Source organism: Canis lupus, chromosome 13 (assembly GCF_048164855.1).
Source record: "Canis lupus baileyi chromosome 13, mCanLup2.hap1, whole genome shotgun sequence".
Classification (NCBI taxonomy): domain Eukaryota; kingdom Metazoa; phylum Chordata; class Mammalia; order Carnivora; family Canidae; genus Canis; species Canis lupus.
Genome location: NC_132850.1, coordinates 33,931,316 through 33,938,624, shown reverse-complemented (window position 1 = coordinate 33,938,624; position 7,309 = coordinate 33,931,316). Strand labels below are relative to the sequence as shown.

Below are 7,309 nucleotides of genomic sequence, written 5' to 3'. Positions count from 1 at the left end.
TGGGAAGGAACTCGAAACCAGTGGTGTATGTGGCTCTAGCTCATGCTTTCAGAAGACACAATAGCATGGTCTCGGAAGAATGGATAAACCTGATGCAGCAAGGCATTACCAATTAATTAACTTCTCCCAGCCAAAGTCCCCAGGGTAAAATCTTCAGCTGCCCCAGCTCTCCAAGTCCTGCTCTGAATAGTCAAGTCTCCACAAAGTTCTGTGCTCAACTCTCCTAAGACAGAGTCCCAGTATCTAGCTCTGTCTTCAAAAAGGGTAACCTTCACCTGCACCTCCTTCAACCAGTCTCCTCCACTGACACTCCACATTCTGAGCTAGCTTTCTTCTTAATGAGTTGCAGGTCTGGCTTCTCCATTTAATATTCTGCATGGAAAAGGAGTGTGGAAAGCACCACTGATCTCCTGCTGACCCTTTTAATACTTTTTAATCTATGGGGGTTTTGACCGTGGATATAGTTAAAAATAACTGAAGACTCCTGCAATATTGATTGATCTCTCATCAATCTTTGATTCCATAGGCAGATACCACTTAGCCGAGCCATATGATTTTGATATTGATTCAAGGTTTTTCATCTTCCCTCAGAGCTTTTACTGCCACAGAATCTCAATCAGGGTTTATTTATTCCTCAAATATGTATTGATGTCACACTTTACCAAACACGGTGTTAAGTGCTGTGGATACACTGGCGAGCACAATAGTCACAATGCTGGGTAGTTACGGACTTCTTTGAGCAAAGTCTCATCTTGGATGTCATTAAAAACATTCTTTGTCCCCGATTCTCCTTTGAAGCATCTATCCAAATACTTGATGCAAATTTAGCCTTCCTTATGCTCTCCTACCATAAGAAACAAGCTGGGCATCTTTTGCTATCTAGAAGAGAAGGTGTTTTATGCCATCGGTGCCACCGTGACGCTTTTCAAACAATTTTTTTCTGGATGGTTTAGAGTCTTTTTAACAAAACCAATGTTGTTGCTATGGGAGAACAATCGCTTGGTTTTCAAGAAATAGTTTTGGAGCGCCTATTATATGTAAGACACACAATGATCTAGATCCAAAATCAAGATCCAGAGGTTGTTTTTTGTACCATGGACTCCTTTTACAGTCTAAAATAAATGAAATCTTTCTGAGAACAATATTTTTATAAATACATAAATTAAGATACATTGGATTACAAAGGAAACCAACTGACCTATACCTTGGTTAACAATTCATTTCTACAAGCCCTGGTGTTCAGTGAAGTCTTCAAAAAATAAAAATCTCCATTAACGGGAAAAAAATTACTATGTATTACATCTTAACCTAAAACACCCAAACCATTTTCAAAGATTTTTTAAAAAACGTATGTGTGTGTATATATATAATTATTTATACATACACACAAGTCCATTCATATATGTATATATTCACACATACACCTGTAAGAAAAGTAAGTTTGCATAAAAAATAGTACAGAATTTGAAAGGAAGCAAGCATAGTAATCCAGTGAAGGTTTATCGTACTCACCAAAGGAAGAAAAGATGACCTGATAAAGAAACTGCTTAAAAGCACCAAGTTGAACAAAAATCAAAATAACTGCATTAATGCTTCAGTGAAACTCAATTTTATTTATTTATTTTTTAAGACATGTTTTCTTTTTATTATTTGAAGATTTTATTTATTTATTCATGAGAGAGAGAGGTAGAGGCAGGCTCCTTGCAGTGCAGGAAGCCCGTTGTGGACTCGATCTCAGGACCCCGAGATCATGACCTGAGCTGAAGGCAGATGCTTAACCCACTGAGCCACCCAGGCGCCCCAAAGCTGGGTTTTAAAAGTGACCGGCTTCCTGTCTTCCCTAAAACTCCCCTCCCTCCTTTCTTAGTCTTTTTTTTTTTCAAGAGCCTGTTAGCACCTTGAAAAGGACCTGAGGCTGGCAGCAGTACATAATTCCTGCCCAAACCAGCTAGATCCTGCATTTCTCTGAAACCATGCCCCTCCCCCTCCCCCCCACTCCCCGCCCAGCTCCCTGGGGGGTAAGGGAGGGACTCGCGGTTTTTGAAGGCCAGAGCCTGCTGCAGCTCCCTTTGCCCACTGAAGCAGTACAGCTATTGTTCTTCTTTATCCCAAATTCTGTCTTCCCTTATGTTTTGTCTCCAAAGCACAGAGGACAGTTTTGGACAACTGTGGGTGATGTATGGACAGGTAAGGAGTGAGGGAATTTGACATCGGAAAGCTTATTATTCTTTCTGCATAATTTTTTTTTCACTGATTTTTTTATCCTTTTGGGGAAGCTCATTAGTGTGGAGGTCAAATTTTGCTTAAAATAAGCTTGAAAACTTATCACTAGGGCCAAAATAAAAGCAAACAATGCAAACTACATGGAGGTGGCACATGCACCCAACAGGCCAAAGTGTTGTAAGAAATGAAGATGTTTCGTCTCCATCTCTTACTTGGTGTCCACAGGCAACACAAGCATGTTTGGGTTCATCCAAACAGGACATCTAATTTGAATCTGCTCCCTGTGGTACCTTGACCACAAAACTCTGCTGAGTGAATTGGTGAGTGTTTTTGTTTGAAATGATCATGTGGACGCAATGTCTTACAGGTACTTGGTGTGTTCCGGGTGCAATTTTTCTTCATACTGTTAAAAAGGAAAACACAGGTCCAAAATGGAGTCATTTAGGCCAAGTCACCAAATGGACTTAATACCTAACCTAGGAGCAAATTCTACCCTCCTCCAGACCTGTAGTCTAAACCTGTCAATCACGAATTTTCTAAGCCCCTCCAATGAGGTCACATGGGTCCTCTCCAAGCCTCTACCCCACCAAAGGAAGGTGAGGTAATCCACCTAATAAAGACAGCCTGCCTTTCCCCCTAAGGGAAAGTGACTTTGCTGGAAACAATCTTTTCTTTTCTTTTGCTAATAACGTCTTGCCCCACCCTCCTTCTATAAAAACCTTCCATTTTGCACAACTCCTAGGAGCCTCTCCCTACTTGTTTCTGGTTCGTGAATCGTTTAATAAAGCCAATTAGATCTACTGGGTTGAATTTTGTTTAACAATACTGAGAATAAAAAGTTTCCCAATAGTCATATGACTTTTGAAGAGTTTTATTGCTGAAAAGTCATTAACTGAATGTTCATCTTGTGAGTTACATCTGTGAGCATATTATGCTCTAGGCAAAACTAAGCTAAGGGGTTAAAACAAAACAAAACTGAACAAAACAGACATCACTCCCTGCCTCTAAAGAGCTTATTTTCTTCACAGTCTACATGGATGATAATTTTTTCACAAGATAAACTCACTCCACTCACAGAGGTGCGTTTTGTCCCTGATATTTAGTCCTATCATGACAGTCCTCATAAAGCCCCAGTAGAGTACAGTTAGCCCATTAAAGCTTGGTTTGCTGGATGGTTACCATATCCTCCAAAATCTCCGTCAAGATCACTTCTTGAATGCTTCTTGATCTAGGTCAGAGATAGGCAAAGTATTGTGAAGAAGAGCCCAGTTGAGGACCTCTGGCTTTGTAAATAAAGTTTTATTGGAACACAGCCATGCCCATATTGTCGATGGCTGCTTTTGTGCAGAGATAAGGAATTGGGAAAAGTATCTTCTTGCTCAAAAGGTAAAAAATATCTATTATCAAGCTCTTTATAAAAATATTTGCCCATCACTGATCTAAATTTCTGGAGCTTCAAGTATAGTATTATCCAACTTTTGACCAGATCTGAGAAGCTTCTTAAGAGATGGATAGAACTTCATAGAAATGGATCTTCACTTTCTAATTTTCACCAGAATACCAGAATATCCATTTCTGTGGTGCTTAATGGGTGGAACTCTTACTATGCAAATCTGTCTGTCACTGCTTAAAACTCTCCTTATTCTTTGGATAAGATTAATGTTTTTAAATGCAATCTACAAGGTGCCTCAGATCCTGACCTCACATACTTTCCCAGCCTTATCTTTGGTCTCTACTCTGTTTCTCCCTACTAGGACCCCAGGGTTCTGCTTTGGGCACACCTCTCTGTCCTTTGTAAACTCACTTCCTTAGTCTATGGAGCAACTCTAATAATGCCCTCAGGTTCCACTCAGCTTAATTCCTACTCCTCCTCAGGCTTCTGATTAAAGACACTGTTGTAGGAAAGGTTTCTTTGATTGTCTCAACAACTAGATTTGACTTTCAAAGGTCCTACATTTTTCTTTCGTAGTGATTTTCAGAGTAGCCAATATGTACTTGCTTTCACTACTTACTTAATTTCCGTTTTCTGGCCAGATTCTGTAGAGTGTGAGGCAGCTCTTTTCTGTTTGTGGCTCTATCTCCAGTGCTTACCCATTACTTTATTAGTGAATTAAATTTGTGGAATGAATTGATGAATGCCATAGAACACATACATGAGACATTTAGTAGTGAACTTGTTCTCAGTCCTCGCTGGGAGAGTCAGATCAAGAATGCCCGACCTGTTGGGGTGCCTGGGTGGCTGAATAGGTTAAGCGTCTGACTCTTGGTTTTGGCTCAGATCGTGATCTCAGGGTTGTGGGATCCAGCCCCCGTGTCCAGGTCCATTGAGCGTGGAGTCCCTTTGGGATTCTCTCCCTTTCCCCCCTCTCTGCTCCTCGACCCTTCTCCACACTCTTTTTCACTCTCTCTCAAATAAGCAAAATCTTAAAAAATGCACTACCCAAAGCATATTTCCCCGAATGTTTTAGAAAATTATGCAAAACTGTTCTGTATCATAAGTTGATACATCTATCAGAGTTCAACACTAATGAGTGCTTTTTCTTTTCTTTTTCTTTTTGTTAGCAAAAGCAATGCAAACTTTTGCTGTGTTTCTTTTTCCTGGATGCCAAGAAGCTCAAATGTAAAAGCATTGCTTATTGAGAGCTTAAGAGCAATGTTCTCCAAACCCAGATTCCTGGTAAAAATTCTTCCTACTTTCTTTACATGGCTTATGAGGACTTTTATTTATTTTTTAAAAACTCTGTTAAGTATTTGCTTCATGTCAAGTTGCCTCAACTTTGCATGATTATATCTCGATCTTATTTCAGACTCATGACTTTTCTCATCGGAGCAAATTTAGAAAACTATATAAACAGTGCCTCTTTGGTCATAGCTGAACAATGTGTAGGAATGGAAGCTACAATCGGATGCAGGAGGCTCTAAGCATTCTGACTAAAATTACATGACTGCCTTGGGCCAGAGGAGAGGGGATGGAGGAGGAGTGGGTAAGTAAATCAATTAAAAAAAAAAAAAGGCAGCGAAATAAACTGGAGTAGGGTGTCCAGTACTCATGAAATTCAAACAGCATATTCATACATGGTATCAGCACCGAGGCTGAACTTGGCTACATGTGCAACCAGTGCAGGACGCAGCCAAACATGTCTACAGTTTGAAAATGAAGATCTCCCAGGTCACTTCTTGCTTCACTGGCAGGCAAATTTTCAGGTTGCTTCTGCCTCCCTAAGTCTGGGGGGGGGGGGGCGGGCGGGGGAGACAGGGGGCAGGAGGTGACTTAAAAGATCTCATCTGTTTTGGAGTTTGGGGCACTTAATCATAAGTTTGCACTTACTTCAGAAGATTAAACAATGAGTGTTTATGAAATCAAGAGAAATGTGTTTTCCCCCCAGAAATTTCCTTTTCAAAGACGTCTCTGTGCACTCTGGCTAATTTAAAAAGAGCCCCATAGGGTGCTTATTTTTTTACACATATATTGCCAAAGTAGTTCCTGTTTTGGTTTTAATGTGTTCCTTCTTTTTAGTGAGATGAAAGAGAACTTTCTTTAAAAAAGACTTGTCTGCTGATCATGTTTGTTAGAATGAGCCTAAATAAAGCTTCTGTTAAGAGTTTAACTGTTTAGCTAAATCCTCTGGGCGAAATTATCTGGCAGATTTTCGGCTTTAGTTGGACTATGTAACCAGAGTGCTCTTTTTAGCCTCTTTCTAACTTGAAATTTCTGCCTCCCCCAGGACTTCTCTGAAGTGAAGGTCTCTAGGAAGGAGCTCTTTCTCTCTATCCAGTTGACTTAACTTTTTTTTTTTTTTTTTTTTTTGCATAAAGATACAAGTGCTCTTGACTCATAGTCCCTACCCCCTACATATTGCACAGACAGCTTTGTTACCACAAGGCAGAAAGCCACGAAAAGAACCATTCCTTGAGTGCTTCAAGGTTGTGCCTCTGACTACTGTTTTATACAGTTTGAAATGGACAGACATTAAAAACAACACGGAGACCATTCTTGGAGTTTGAAGGTCAGCATCACAGTCAAAACTCACAACTGATTTCCAGAAGATGGAAATGCTTTCTTTCCTGCAGGGTGCTGGATGAAAGGACTTGGAAGGTGAGGCCCCTACTACAAAATATGCAAATATGGAATGCTTTCAACACAAGCTCCAATGCCAATAAAGGATCCTTGGCTTTCAGATTCAATTAATTCAACTAAATCAAAGCAGTAAATATTATCTAAGCTGAAGATTGCTTCTGCTTCATTTAGGGAAAACAAGTATTTACTAAACAAATGGATAAGAACACAAGATGAGAAGCCTCTACGTTATCTCCTTCAGTAAATAAATACAATTTGACATGCAAATCGTAACCTTTCTTGTTTTTTTTTCTAGAGAACTTTTTTTCTTGGCTAGAATAGGCTTTTTAGGAATTTGGATCAGTCTAGCTTGTTGTCCGGCAAAAATGAGTATATTCTAAGTTCCATTTTCCAGCGGGGCTCCGACCCTTTCATTCTAGCTGAGGTACATCCAAATCCACGATAGTTTTTACAATCATGGTGGGCATCTCTGTGTGGGACCTCTATATTAATTTCTTTATTGCACTTCCTCTAGCCATTTGAATGTTCCTTTGTTTTAGTTGACTACCTTGTGTCAAATGAATGATGTGACGTCACTTAGTGCATGTAAATGCTAATCTACTTTGAGATTTTAAATTCAAGTCCCTTAAAAAGGTCAAGTTGCTGCTTTCCTTAGAAGTGAAAATAAAACCACGGACTGTGCCAACATTTGGTTAGATGATTATTTTACTGAGCTTCCTGAGTATTATCTTCTCTCTTGAGAGTAACATGTGGACATCATTATCCGTTCTTGTCTCAGAAGCTGGGAAGGATGCATTTTACCCAGACTATAGGACTTGAGGGAAGGAAGCAAATAACAACTCACTGAAAACTTCGTTGATACTTACCGGCCGCTTTTGCACATTAAGTTGGTGGGTTAACTTTTTTCTTTTAGGAGAAAAGATTTCTAACTTGAGATAGCATGTGCCTGGATAAAAGTTTCGTTGGTTTCGAGTTACAGAATTTTGCCACTACTTTTCGAGATTTTTA

At 39.7% G+C, this 7,309-nt stretch overlaps 1 long non-coding RNA gene across 2 annotated transcripts; it reads left to right on the top strand.

The window, feature by feature from the left end:
* The first annotated feature begins 2,036 nt into the window (after positions 1-2,036).
* LOC140602200 (uncharacterized) lies at positions 2,037-6,616 on the top strand. 2 transcript variants are annotated; one of them, XR_012005171.1, is made up of 4 exons: positions 2,037-2,187; positions 4,786-4,900; positions 5,031-5,207; positions 6,040-6,616. It is a non-coding gene; the product is annotated as an uncharacterized lncRNA (long non-coding RNA). The 2 variants fall into 2 exon arrangements; XR_012005172.1 differs by having other exon boundaries at positions 5,949-6,616.
* The last annotated feature ends 693 nt before the right edge of the window (positions 6,617-7,309 follow it).